The 15,807-nt window shown below is 37.7% G+C and overlaps 1 pseudogene; it reads right to left on the reverse strand.

Moving 5' to 3' along the window:
• Positions 1–12,609: 12,609 nt before the first annotated feature.
• LOC116763317 lies at positions 12,610–13,430 on the reverse strand (annotated as a pseudogene).
• Between the last annotated feature and the right edge of the window lie 2,377 nt (positions 13,431–15,807).

Raw genomic sequence — 15,807 nt, forward strand, 5'->3', positions numbered from 1 at the left:
GAAATGAAAGTGACGTGTTTCAAGTAATAGTCATTGTCATGTGATAAAACTAAAGTGATCTTATTTTGTGGTCCATTGGTATAATTTACCCTATTACCTGTGCTAGTTATGAAAGACTAATTTTCAAAAAATAACTATAATTTTAGGAAGGATTATACTGAAGAAAAATATTCATATTTACTTCAACTTATAATACTATTTTTCAAAGATAATATGAAAGACTTTCAATAACATTTCTCTTCCAGTGATACTTATATGTCTCATTATTTATTAATAAGTACATAAGACATCTTTGTACTTACCTACATAATACACATGTTTATTCATTTACCTTTTTCAATCCCAAAATAATCTTAGACAAGTGGATGCCCATCACAGGTCATAGAAGATTGTTTTCTCCTCACTTCAAGCTTCCAAACAAAAGGAAAACACACTCTTTACACATACATACCTCCTTAATATCCATGTTAGAGAATGAAGTGTAAATTGTAAAAGGGAAGGAGTGGTTTCTACCTGCCAACATTAACAAAAATGAGTTTTCTTTATTCCAAAGGAGTCACAATGCATTTCATTAAATGTCACTGATTTCAGAATTATTTTTGCTATTTCCTTTCAAATCTGGAGATGCCTAGGGGATATGAGATTTTAAAAGTGTTTTTAAGAATTTTAATATTTAAAAGAATAATGAGTGTAATAGAAAATTAAGCTAAAACTTGAAAACTTAAGGAACTGAAATTATTCTGACTCATGTCTCTATTAAGAAGCACTGAGGTTATTTTTATTGAATTCTGGCTTTTCCCCCTTCACACTTATTTAAGAAACACTTGGGGGTAAACCATCTGTAAATATAAATTGGGATGTACCAGCGTTATTTATGTGACACACATTTTAAATCAGTGTACTATGCATTTAAACACAGGAAAATGTGGACTTTCTTCCCTGAGGTAAGCAGATGGTGCCAGAAACAGAGCACTTTGGAAATAAATTATTGTTGAACGTATCAGATTTTATGTTATAAAATAACCATATTTATACAGTTTTGAATGTGATTGTAGTTTTAGTGCTTTCCATTTTTCTTCTTGTTTTAATTAAAATTTTTGTCAAATTCTTTACGGTAAAAGGAAGTCTTTATAACAGATTTCTTTTATATGAAAGTTGGGAGTTTTGTAGGTTAGAGCAGCCTAAAATTTAGGAGACTAAAAAGATGATCTTTTAAAATAATCTTCCTCCTTAGGGACTGCCCCAGAGCTTGCAGCAGAATCTGAGTGCTGGTAGAACGTAGATAATATTCATTTGAATTTACCTCTGAAGGAAAGACCCAATTTTGAGTGGAAGTATCGGGAACTCATTTGAGACCCAGTGGAACAGAGCAGTGGCTACTGGAAAGTAAAAAAAAAAAAAAATAATACAGCACTTCCATCCCCCACTCCCAAATGCAAAGCAAAATGTGAAAAAGGGACAGCAGGACAGTAGAGAATGAGCTTCACCAACCAACATATGGTTGAGGCAACTTCAGCAAAAGAGCTGGTGATAAGCATTAAATAATGTTTAATTGAGAATTAAGACTAAAATAAATGTGGGTATAAGGATGGGAGAGTTATATGTTGTTTGTTGTATAATCTAAGAGAAATATTGCAACTAAAAAATATAGGAGGAGAAGAGAGAGAAGTGTAAAGCAGAATTAGCTATATTTGATTGTCTCTGAGATAAAAGATGGAAATTACAGAGTTTAAAGTTGAGAAAAGAAGGAGAAGCCTAAGTAAAGAAAAGAGGTCTACAAGCTCTGTGTAATGACATTAGTGTGAAGGTGGCACTAAAATGAAAATATTAACCTTCTTAAAACCAGAAGAAATTCAAAGAAAACTAAAGACTTTTACCAAAAAAAAGGAAGCAGAGAAAACAAGCCTATAGTGAGAGAACCAAAGTAGATAATCCACGAAAGAACAAAACAAAACTTGAGACAAAGCATGCATCATATAAATAAATATAATTGACTTAACACACCTGCTAAGAAGGATTTCGGATTGGGTCATAAAGTAAAACCCAGCTGTATGCTTTATACTGTAAATACATCTAACAGTGATTTCAAAAGCCTAGAAATGAAGAGATGAGTCAAAGTCACCTGACAGTGAAACAAAATGAAACCAGGGCTTGTGATCTTCATACCTGACATAGCAGAATTCAGCACCAGGAGCAATTAGAACAAAAAAAGAGGACTATTTATAATGTGAAAAAAGCTTCATTTCAAAATGAAGATGTAAGACTTATCTATGCACCAAATAACATAGTGGCACCTTAATAATAATGAAACCAAAGGAGAGGCAAGGAAAAATGGAAACAAACTAAGACAGAATTTTGAAATACCTCTCTCAGTCTAAGCTAAAACAAGTGTATAAAAGTAAAGGGGCATATGGAAGATCAAAATATTATAATGAGTGAGAAAGATTTTTATGAACATACATGTACTACTACTACTGGTGAAAGCAAGGTATACACACACACACACACATCTTCTTTCAAGTTCTCATGAAATATTTGTGAAAGTCAATCCTATTTAATATTCTATGTACCTACATCTATGTCATGGCACAAAGAATAGTTCAATAAGGTCTATAGTATAGAAATCATACAAACAACACTCTGATGGCAATTAAAACTAGAAATTAATAACAATAAAATAAAAAAGATATTTTCATCTGACAATTAAAAAAACTAGTATCTATTAAACATTGCTTGGGTCAAGGAAAAATACAAACCAAACTTCCAAAATTGCTAGAAAATGATTGTCATGCACTCATTTATATATAAGAATTCATGGAACAGCTAGAACAATGCTCATAGGAAAATGTATAGGTTTAAGTAACTATATTAATAAAGATAAAAGACTGAAATAAACATATTAAACATATAATTCAAAAAGTTAGGAAAAAACAAAGTAAGCAGAGTCAGGACTTAAAATGTGAGATCGAAGAGGTTGAAAGCATAGAAATAACAAAACGACTTAATAAATTAAAAAGCCGAGTTTTTGAAAAATAATCAAAATAAGTAAACCACTAATTAAAATGATCAATAATAAATAAGAGAAAAAATACCAAAAAAAGAGAGAAATAATAGGAGATAATAACATTTGAAATAGAACAACTGAAAAAAAATCACAAAATCAACTTTATAGTTTTAGGAAAATAAATTTAAAAGCCTGAAGAAAATGGATGACCCAAGGATGGTGATGAAAGGAGATGACAGGAGAACACAGATGCAAGTGATATTTTCCTGAGTAAACTTTATATACTCTCTACTTTTGACCTAGAGGAATGTTTCACGTGAGAAAACATGAAAATCTTAGCATCTATAAAAATAAATAATCATAGCTGACTGACTCTAAAACATTAAATAAATAAAATTCTGTGAGTCTTGGGAGAGATTCCAAAAAGAGAATTGGGAGAGAGATATCAATGAACACCTAAGCCTGAAGCCAGATACCCGCTCCTGGACTTGTTAAATTATGTAAGCTGTTATTTTCCATTTTCATGTTGAGCCAATTTGAATTTTCTTTCTTGAAATGCAACTTAGAGTTTAGACTGATATGAGGGTTTATTTTGATAAATACGGAATTGTGTCTGCATCTGTCATCTTCATGTATCCTGTTTACATATAGAAAAAGTGATTAACATGACAATTTATTGTCATAGTGAATGAAATGCTTGAATGAGGAATATTAAAGTATCATGTACATATGTACACAGACATATATAAAACAGTTCTGGAACATTGTATTTTTGCATCCAGCCTTTCACAAGGGAGAGATTTTCACCAGTACCATGCAATTCCCTGCAATTCCAACCTGAATAGCTCAATGTGTTAGAAGATATTTCATAGTTGACATATAAAAGCAACTAATAGTGATAAAAGACATCTGCAGACATGTGGTCAATACCCGTAGATTTTTAGAAGATATATTTCCCCAAGGGATGCCTGTGATTTTCATGTAGTATCAAAAACTAACTCTAGGGCTTCCCTGGTGGCGCAGTGGTTGAGAGTCCGCCTGCCGATGCAGGGGACACGGGTTCGTGCCCTGGTCTGGGAAGATCCCACATGCCGTGGAGCGGCTGGGCCGGTGAGCCATGGCCGCTTAGCCTGTGCGTCCGGAGCCTGTGCTCCGCGACGGGAGAGGCCACAACACTGAGAGGCCCGCGTACCGCAAAAAAAACAACAACAACAAAAAAAAACTAACTCTAAAAAAAAAAAAAAAAAAAAAACTAACTCTAGATCCAATTGCTCTTTTGATAGAAATGCCTGTACAGCTAACACTAAGAAGTTAGTCCAGGGATCCTGCTAAGGAAATAGAGTTTGAAGTTTCAGCAATAAATATTGTAAAATATGTGGTTGCCTGAGCAGGGCTGTGTACCTCAGAGCCGTTCACACTAATTGTTCTGTGTAGAGGTATGAACAAGGACACCTCTGATGGAAACGCTCAGACACTTGCCACCTTAAACTTACTCTTCAAGATAGAGTTAAATAGTGGGTAGTCAACAAAATTTTCCCTTTTTTCCTTTTTATGTCTTAAATCAATTAATTTACTTAGGCAATGGAACTGTTTTTGCTCCATTTCCCTCTCAGTGAACACTTTGCCTGTAATACTCCAAGCAATTCCAGCCCTGAATTCCTCCTGAGGATACAGTTCAGGCTGAGAAATGCTGCATTGTTGGCATGTTCAGTAATGTAGAAAAATACATGCCAGAGTCAGACAGCATCTCTGGATCGATATATAATATGAATTTAAATTGCAGAATATCCTGGACTTTAATTATGAAGCTGCCTTTCATAAATACAAAATAGAATAGTGCAAGTAAAACTCTCAGGTACCATTGACAGTTTTTCCCCCGCTTATTACAAGGTAGTGAGGTCATCAGGGGCATTATCTAATGAACGCTGTACCCATAATAGGAAGGAATGAAAGAAAAAATGAAGAAGGAAGGAAGGCAGGTGGCAGGACAAAAGAAAAAGAGATGGAAAGAAAAGAGTTTTGTAGTTCTTGAATTTCCTTCTTCCTTTCTTTCCTTCTTTCTCTCCTCCCTCCCTCTCTCTCTCTCTTTCTTCTTTTTTTAATAAAATGGAGATAACAGTAGTATCCACCTCCTGGAATAATTGTGAAGATTATATGAGTATCTCTTCAGTACAGTACATGGCACATGTTAAATGTTTGGAAAATATCACTGTTTCCATTGTCATATCCTCATTTCTGGATGTGTGATTACAGAAAGACTTCAGATAAATCTTTCTCTGACCTCATGATTCTTTGTTCACAATATCCTTTCTCCCTCCCTCCCTCCCTCCTTCTTTCTCTCTCTTTCTTTCTTTCTATTTTTTCTGCCCTAGGATGGTTCATTTCTTCAACTTTGAAGTTTATTCCTTTTTTAGCTGAAAAATAAACTAAGTGAAGTGGTTGAACAATCTCACTTTAGACAAACATTTAAAACAAGATTATTTTAATTTTATAATTAAATAAATTATTTAGAAAATAAAAGCTTATAAATTAGAAAATGTTATTTTGTGGCAATCAAACTTTACTGAGTTGTTTGGTTTTCTATAATACATGACTTGCATAGTATCATCTGCTGAAAGTTTTAGAGTAAAATCGTCACTTGTAAAATTTAGGACTGTAATGAAAATTCCTTATCAATTGATTTTTATTATTCAGGTGGGGCTGAAATGTCTTTACGGATCCTGGAAATCACAATCCCAGGGACATCTGAGTAGCCAAGTACCATTCAAACATAGGCACTCTATGCTTTTTAGAAAAAGTTTTTTTAAAAATATTGTGATTCTGTGAGCCCTGAAGTGAGTTTTGATGCCAGCAAATCTTCCTTTCTTAAAAAAACAATATTCCCTTGTTTATCCTTAAAGACCAAATGGTATAAATGTGAACACGTAGCTACAAAAATCATCCAATTTTATTCCTCATGTTACTGCAACCAGCTTGTCTAAGGATAAGACATAAATTAGTGACACACAGTTCCTTTGCAAATTGACTGGTTGAAAGTTGATAGTTGTATTTGTGATTTAATCTATAAAGAATATGGTAAGTTGCATTTTGCAAAGACCTAAAAGATTATTTACTATTCAGATAACACCCTCAGTAATGCATTTTTGCAAAGTTTCCCAGTAAATTGATAAATTGTTCATGTCAGATTTACAACGTTGTTAATGTCAAATATTTGAGTATTTGATGTTGTAGAATTCTCTACCGTCCTTTGACTGTCTAGGAGAATTCTATTCTAAACTATTACGCTCCAGATAAGTGACGTTCTCTGGCATGGTGAAGAGCAACAGAATATTAACCTGATTAAACATTTATAAGCACATGACTGTTTTCTTACTCTATGGAGTCATCTTCCCCGAGCAACCAAGCTGTAACAACTACTTTGTGCAGAATAATTCTATGATGTTCCTAATAGAGTATATTCCTACACTTGAAAATGTCATTATTACCCATCCATCAACCCTAGTGAAGTTATGAAACTTCATTTCACTAGAGGCCCTGACATTACATTGCTCACTGTTTGTTCTGCTTGTCAGCACTTTATGTCACTAATGGACAGGCAGCCGAATCCAAAATCTCAATTTTTTTTCTTAATGGAGATATTTTTTTCTCATTCAGTCATCTGCTCATGTGGTTCGTAATATGCCTGAGGGTACACAGCCAAATCTAGGTAATAAGGTCGGTTGAGCTTGACTGAAGTATGGTATTGGCTGGTGGGGCTAATTTCTGTGCCCTTGATAATGCAGTTTTCTGTTATATGTATGCTGTGCAGTTAATTAAAAAAAAGAATCTGGAAATGTGATAATGTATTTTAATTTCTGTTAATTTAACACTAGTTATAAAAGTGGAATTATGAATTTAATTTTGTGTAAAGAATTTGGATACAATTGAAGGAGAGTCATTTTATTACTGCAAGTACATGGATATTTAGAGGGATAAAAATCTCCAAAACTCTTGCTATAAAGAAAAGTGATATATAATAGAATCTTTCTTAAATAATTTTTTAACATTTGATCTATTTTATGGCAAAGTAAATTTGTATTATAATTCAAGAAATCAAGAATGAGTACGGTACACACACACACACAGATACTCATGAGGTGTTCTATCTGACTATTTGAAAATTATTTTGTATTCTCAGTTAACAGATAAAGTATGTAATTTGAATTTAAAAAGCATAGGAGGAAATAGGTATTAAAGTGATGTATTAACCATCAATAGCAATGAGGGTTGCCTCTGGGGGCTGGGGATTATGGGTGATTAATTTTTACTTTATGCTTTTATGTATTTCTAGTTGTCTCTGCAATGAACATGTGTTACTTGTAAAATTAGAAAGAAAACAATAAATGTCAAAAATAAAATTTAAATAGTGAAGTATTAATTAACAGTAACTTTAATTATATTTTTCAAAAAGTCTACATTTTAAAGGAAAAAATAAAGTTTGTACAAGACATGGTGAGAGAAAGGCAGTATGGATAAGATGCCTCATAATAATAAAAAAAATTTAACTTCATATTGTATTTTAATGCTTATGTTTACATATAAGTCTATGTGAAAGACAAATATGACAAGTTTTTGTGTGTACAAAATTACAGTTTGCGTCACTATGTCGTCTATCCAACATGTCCTGCTCCTGACTGGATGCAGGAATTGGCCTCATCATCTGTGAAACTTTTTTAAGAATCATAAACCTGGATTAGCTCTCTACTTATAGGGATTTTTTTCTTTTTGCATGTGCTTTTTTTGGAAAGAGAAGAAAATGATGAAGATGGTGAGGATGGTGGAGATGGTGGTTGCCTATGGTGATGATAATGTTATTGAGGACTGTCCATATTTGTGTTCTAAATGTATTAATTCACTTACTCCTCACCCAAACTTTGTGAAATAGGAGGTATTATTATTCACCATTTTTTTTTACAGGTGAGGACATTAAAATGTACAGAAATTAAGTAACTTTTTTTCCTTTCAAAGAATCTTAGCATCACCACCAAACGAATCTTCCCTAAACAGACTTTAACCATATCTTATACACCTTAACAATTTCTGCTGTCTTCAGTTGCCTACTTTACCAATCTGAGCCTTTCTCTTCTCTTTTCAAGGTCCTCCATCATTTGGCTTCATTCTAAATATTCAAATTTTTCCTATACAACTTTCCAGCATGCACCCTCTGCCTACAAGTATCATTTCCTTGTGCTTGCTTATTAATTAATTCAAAGTATGGAATATACAATTCTTTAGTTTCATGGTACACACAGACACACACACACATACACACAAAATGGGAAAAAAATGTTGTGATGTTAGAAGAAACCCTATTTGGAAAAGTGATGTCAAAGTTGTTTCTTGGGATTCACTGTGGGAGATGACCTCTCTTCTTAGTGTGACACACAGTTCTGTCACACAAGGTGAACCTGGCCTCCCCTGCTATTTACACCACATGTACACACAGTCATTTACCCTAAGGCTCATATAGGATGGCTTGGCTGGGAGAAGTTCCAAAGTGATCCAGTCTTTATAACAAGGAGTTCTCACTTACAAAAACCTGTACCCTAGAATCGCATCAGGAGGACCAGGACAGACTTTTCTCTCTTTCATGGTAAGTTTTCTTGGGGAGTGGAGGAAAACTTTTGTCCTGTTTGGCCATATTCCCTTAGAAATATTCTTACTGAGCCTCAAAGGGAACAGGTCTTCACCATACTCTCAGAGGCATCCAAGATAAATGTGCACATACAAAAAAGATGTAGAGTAAAAGCGATCTGTCTCCTTTTATCCACTTCCCATAGTTGATCCTATGCTTTTTCCAAGGAAAGGAGCAACTTGATATGCTCTCTTCTCCAGAATGTCCCTGTTTACATCGTTTTACTTCCATAGAACTGAAAAGGGACAATAAAGATGTTTGCAGAATAAATAAATTCTTCTTTAATGTAATTTCAATGTGATACCTCTATTGCTACAAAGAGAAAAAGTTCAAATTTTAAGTGGTCAGAAAGATAGAAAAATAGATACAGAGATAATTGATAGATATTGAATATTATTAAAAGGTTGGATTGGAACAACATGTATTTCATTTTGGAACACTCACCCCTGTTTATTTGGTCCAAGATACCCACTTCAGAGTGACTACTTTAAAGGGATGGGCTATAAAGAGGCAGCGGTGCTTGTAAATATCACATTGTTTATCATACTCAGAGTGGTGATTTTATAGAAACTTTAAATATGAAATTAAAACATTTAATGCCAAAATTAAGGGAGAAAAAGAAATAAGGGGTTGGTTTATATAATCTGGTGAATGTGTGAGCACGAAAGGAAATGAGAGGGGGTCTTCTTTAAAGGAGTTTTCTTGGGGGTGGTGTTTATGCTCTCTCTGACTTTCCCATTTCTCAGAATCTTTCCTTTGTGTTATCAAATCCTGTAGTGTCGGAGTCTGGGTTGAATTTGTAGCTCCTAGCTGAAGGGGATATTTCAGTACAAGACACTATTTATATATCTTTAAATAATATAACACCCTTGTATGCAAGCTAGGGCGCCTCACAGTGGCCACTCTGAGGTTTTTCAGCAAAAGGATCTCTATTACCTATACCTCACCATGGGAGAGAATGGTTTAACCAGGAATGACCCAGAGAAAGGGATAAGTGGTTGCTAAAGGGAAAGAAACCAGGGAGTAAGTGACTATACCAAAAAATATATATATATATACTGTTTTTTTCAAGTACATCTTAGAGGAACAGAATAACATTCTTAGCTAATCTTCCCTGATTTTTGCATGAGTGATGGGCAATGTTGGGAGAAATGACTAGAAGTAATTTTCTTTTGAAAATGAGAATTGAGTTGAAGCTAGTTTTCAAGCTTTCCCTGAAAATTCAACTTGGGTAGTCTGGTGGAAATATATGACACTGCAACTTCTAATGACTCAGCTAAATGATAACTCTCATTTGGTTCACAGTTCATGGGCTAAATTTACCACTTTGGTTCTTTTGCAAGAAATCAGAGAGTATTTCTGAATCAGATGGGCCAGAAACTGTACAATAGTTAAAGGACTGTGCACTGTGTGACTGAACTAGACCGACACTCTGTTAAGTTGGCTGGATGCAAGGAATGACATATTTTCACAATTTATCTTCGTATGCTGGAATTCAGTCAATTTTGGTTTTTTTTCCCATAATTCAACAAAAATGATTGTGGTTGGAACTCAAAAATTAAAGAATAAAAGGATGGTGTTGATAATGAGAGTCATATAAGGGTGTACAGTGGGTTGAATAGTGACCCTCAAAAAGATATTCTCATGTCCTAACTCCTGGCACCTACGTATATTACCTTATTGGAAAAAGTCTTAGCAAATGTCATTAAGGATCTGGAGATGAGCTCATCCTGAACTATATGGGTGGGCCCTAAATCCAATGACAAGTGTCCATATATGAGACACACAGAGAGAAGGTCATGTGAAGATGGAGGCCGACTGGAGTGATGCAGCCGTAAGCCATGGGATGCCTAGAGACACCAGAGGCAGGAAGGGCTAGAGAGGATTCTCCTCTAGAGTCTTTAGAGGGAAAAAGACCTCTTAAAACCTTGATTTCAGACTTTGAACATCCAGAATGATGGACAATTATCTTCTATTGCTTTAAGCCATCCAGTTTGCGGTCATTTGTTACAGCACCCCTAGATAATTAATACAGGGTGATAAGGTGGCCACATTTCTTTTCTCTGACGCTCCAAAAGGGCTGATTGAGGGGGGTTTCAAGGCACCTAAATACATGCACAGTTGACAGTCTCCTGGGAAACACAGTACTGTTTAAATGCATGAAGTCTATCCAAAATGCATTCACAATGACTGAAGGCTTAATATCTAGACAAGTGCCCATGGAGGCAGCCCTAACACAATTTAGTGATAAGCAAATTGAGGCTTGGATAAATAATGGTCTATAGTAAATGGAGGTGTTGAGGAAGTGAAAGAAGACTATACATTTCCCTCTGTGAGTTGTTTGAATTGGAATGTACAAGTTTTTCATATCTAGTGCAATTTTTGTCACTTTTCTGTTATTTCTGTTGTGATTTAATCTTCAAAATTACCTAATTAGGGAAGTATGATTTGTTTGTTTATTGGCCATATTTTTGTTGTCAATTTCCAATTGTCTTCTGTTATGGTCAGAGAATGTGTCCCATTAGTTGTTTTTGTTGTTTGTATTTGTTGAACTGTACATTAAGGCAAAATATCATTTTTTTGTATGCTCTACAGGTACTTGAAAATAGCATGCTCTTTTTGTCGAGTGCAGAATTCTATAATGCTATTGCTTTGTTGTTCAACTCTTCAGTATCCTATTTTTAGGAGGTGTTCCATTCGTTCACTTGGTTTCTGAGAGAAGTGTGTGAAATCTTTCCTTATGAGAGTAGATTTGCCGATTTCTTCTTGTATTACTTTTTTCTTATGTTTTAAACTCATATTGATGATGCATAATCTAATTAATTGCTTTATATTCTTCTGAATTGTTCCTTTGATCAAAATGAGATATCCTTCTTATTTCTTTCAATGATTGTTCACTTTGCATTTTATTTTTTCCTAATATTATATTATTATATCAACTTTCTTTTGATTAGTATTTGACTGGCGGTTTTTTCCCCTTTAAGTATGTCTCTTGTGTAAGTCTATACCTAGAATCTTTGTTTTTATTTTTTAATTTTTTTTTAATAGGACAGCGTCTTTATTGCCATTTCAAAAGTAAAAAAAGCAGGTGCTGAAACGGACTTGGGCTGACCCTTCTAACAAGGGCCAGGGTCAGACAAACAGTGGCTGGCTGAGGGCCAGCAGGTCGATGAACGCTGGAATGGGGGTGGGGGCTCAGGGCTGGGTGGGTGGGTAGCGGGCAGACCACCAGGGAGGCAGCACAGAGCTGCAGGTGCGCAGGGAGTGGGTGGGAAGCTGCTGCACAGGTGCGTTAGCCCTTTGACGGAAGGCAGATCGCTCTGCCTCGAGCCTCACAGCTGGTGGGTGGAAGGAAGGGTCTCCAGCACTCGGTCCTGCGTAGGATAGGGAGGCCCCCATGAGCCCTGGGCTGCAGGCAGCCTGCCCCCACCCAAGTTCCTGCTTAGGGCCGCAAGATCCTGGCTTTCCTGGTCTGTTTGTCCCTTCATGGGTATGCTAAAGAACCAAATCCTGAAGTCAATTGGATGCCAGGCGAGGGGACCCTCTAAGACTCTTAACCAAGGGAAGGGTCGTCAGGACCAGCTCCACCTGCCATTTACCAGGAGCTTAGAATCTGTGGAGGGGGATCATATTCAGCTGTGTTCCCTGCTGGCCAGGATCCGTCCTCCACTCATCCTCCCAGACCTCAAGCACCTCCTCCACTGGCCTGCACGCTGCAAGGAACCTGAGTCCTCCGGAAAGCGTCAGGGAGGGAGGAGGTGAGGGGGCGGTACTTGGGGGGCCGTGGTCCACCCCCAGCGCCTGCGCCCTTCTTCCTGCTGCTCGCCCCGCCCTGCTCCGGCACGTCGAGCTCGTGGATGGCGGTGCCGCACAGCGTGCGCGCATGGATCCGCAGCTGAGCCGTGTGCTGCAGCTGAGCCGTGTGCTGCAGCTAAGCCGGCTGCTGCCGCTTCCGCAGAAGCATCTTGGCTGTCCGCCAGGGTCTAAGCAGCAAGGCGGTGGGCCAGGCCACTGGGCATGCTCAGCTCGATGGCACCTTCGGCCAAGGCCTCAGGAGGCGAACACAGAGGCCACGCCGCTGCTCCTGAGGCGGGTGAGGACGTCCACGGGGGCCTGGGGCACCTCCTCCCCCGGCCCGCAGGCCCCCATTAGGGTCCGCAGGAGCCGGGGCTTGTTGCTCCTGGAGTGGCGGCCCTGCTTCCCCACCACAGCCCCCTCCTAGGCTACTCAGGGCAGGTTGGATGAGCCTACCGGCAGCACTCGCGGGGTCTGGGGCGGCAGCTCCTCCAGGTGCTCCGAGAGACCCCGGCGCCCACGGACATCAGCCTGTGCTCGCGGTGACCACGGGAGCAATGTCCGCCAGGCCGGCCTGCAGGATGTCGGGTTGGTGGCAAAGGGAGCAGCTCTGCAGCACCTCCCGGCTGGAATGGGTGGTCTGGCAGCCAGGGGCTGGGAAGCGGCCGAGGTTCCTATCAGTCTGCGTGCTGGTCAGTGCGGGCTGAGCCTCGGCTTTTCCTGTTCGGATGAGGGCCCCGCCGTGTGGCCCACGGCGAGGAAGCCAGGCGCCGCGGGACAGGACTCCTTCGCCACCACTGTGCCCAGTCCAAGAGTCGTCAATATCTGATCTGAATGGTAAGTTCTGAGAAATTCTAGTCGGTTATTGCATCAGGTTTTGTCTCTTCTGTGTTCTTACCTACATCTTCACGTTCTATACCCCCTTTTAGAAGGATTTGGAAACTTAACATCTGTCATGCGTTTCTCTTATTCTCTCTTTATTCGTGCAGACTTCTTATAAAAAATCCTCGGTTCTGCGTTGTCCATTCGTTCTTCGAGGGTCTTGTTTGCTTTTCATGCCATCTGTTTGACTTTATTCAATAGTGCCTTTCCCAAAACCTCTAAGAGATTTATATTCATGACTGTTCTCCTTTCGTGTGACCCCTTTATCTCTGTGATATTTATAATGATTATTTGAATGTCTTTTTATGATTTTCTAGTAACTTTTTAGTGGGAGTCAGTTTCTTTCTTTTATGTACTTTTGTTTTTGTAAATATTTCTGATGGTGTGTTTATTTTCTATGAAATGATTCCCTGATATTTTCCTAGGTAAGTTTTGCTTTCTGGCTTATAACTTTTTTTTTTAATTTGAATTTTATTTTATTTTATTTTTTGTACAGCAGGTTCTTATTGGTTATCTATTTTATACATATTAGCATATATATGTCAATCCCAATCTCCCAGTACATACCACCACCACCACCCCCCGCCACTTTCCCCCCTGTGTCCATACGTTTGTTCTCTACATCTGTGTCTCTATTTCTGCCTTGCAAACCAGTTCATCTGTGCTGGTTTTCTAGATTCCACATATATGTGTTAATAAACAATATTTGGTTTTCTCTTTCTGACTTGCTTCACTCTGTATGACAGTCTGTAGATCCATCCACATCTCTACAAATGACCCAATTTCATTCCTTTTTATGGCTGACTAATATTCCATTGTATATATGTACCACATTTTCCTTATCCATTTGTCTGTTGATGGGCATTTAGGTTGCTTCCATGACCTGGCTATTGTAAACAGTGCTGCAGTGAACATTGGGGTGCATGTGTCTTTTTGAATTATGGTTTCTCTGGGTATATGCCCAGCAGTGGGATTGCTGGGTCATATGGTAGTTCTATTTTTAGTTTCTTAAGGAGCATCCATACTGTTCTCCTTAGTGGCTGTATCAATTTACATTCCCACCAACAGTGCAAGAGTGTTCCCTTTTCTCCACACCCTCTCCAGCATTTGTTTGCAGATTTTCTGAGGATAACTGGCTTATACTTCTAATCTTGGCTTACAATTATGGTTTTCCTTCTCCTTCATTCTTTTAGCCACGTCTCAATTTTTTTTTTTGTTTCTAATAGTAATTTTATTTCTTTTTATTTTTTTTAACATCTTTATTGGAGTATAATTGCTTTACAATGGTGTGTTACTTTCTGCTATATAACAAAGTGAATCAGCTATACATATATCCCAATATCCCCTCCCTCTTGCGTCTCCCTCCCACCCTCCCTATCCCACCCCTCTAGGTGGTCACAAAGTACTGAGTAGATATCCCTGTGAGATGCGGCTGCTTCCCACTAGCTATCTATTTTACATTTGGTACTGTATATATGCCCATGCCACTGTGTCACTTCGTCCCAGCTTACCCTTCCCCCTCCCCGTGTCCTCAAGTCCATTCTCTACATCTGTGTATTCCTGTCCTGCCCCTAGGTCCATCAAAACCATTTTTTTTTAAGATTCCATATGTATGTGTTAGCATACGGTATTTGTTTTTCTCTTTCTGACTTACTTCACTCTGTATGACAGATTCTAGGTCCATCCACCTCACCACAAATAACTCAATTTCGTTTATTTATATGGTTGAGTAATATTCCATTGAATATGTGCCACATCTTCTTTATCTGTTCATCTGTTGATGGACACTTAGGTTGCTTCCATGTCCTGACTATTGTAAATAGTGCTGCAATGAACATTGTGGTACATGACTTTTTTTGAATTATGGTTTTCCCAGTGTATATGCCCAGTACTGGGATTGCTGTGTCGTATGGTAGTTCAATTTTTAGTTTTCTAAGGAGGCTCCATACTGTTCTCCACAGTGGCTGTATCAATTTATATTCCCACCAACAGTGCAAGAATGTTCCCTTTTCTCCACATCCTCTCCAGCATTTATTGTTTGTAGGTTTTCTGATGATGACTGGCTTATACTTCTAATCTTGGCTTCCAATTGTGGCTTTCCTTCTCCTTCATTCTTTTAGGCACGTCTCAATATTTTTTTCTCAGTTTCTAATAGTATTTTTATTATGACATACTCTATTATGTCATAGAGTGTTCTGCCTATGTTTTCCTCTAAGAGTTTTATAGTGTCTGGCCTTACATTTAGGTCTTTGATCAATTTTGAGTTTATTTTTGTGTATGGTGTTAGGGAGTGTTCTAATTTCATTCTTTTACATGTAGCTGTCCAGTTTTCCCAGCACCACTTATTGAAGAGGCTGTCTTTTCTCCATTGTATATTCTTGCCTCCTTTATCAAACATAAGGTGTTTGATATGTACATGGGTTTATCTCTGAGCTTTCTATCCTATTCCATT

Source organism: Phocoena sinus, chromosome 12 (assembly GCF_008692025.1).
Source record: "Phocoena sinus isolate mPhoSin1 chromosome 12, mPhoSin1.pri, whole genome shotgun sequence".
In the NCBI taxonomy this organism is placed as follows: Eukaryota; Metazoa; Chordata; class Mammalia; order Artiodactyla; family Phocoenidae; genus Phocoena; species Phocoena sinus.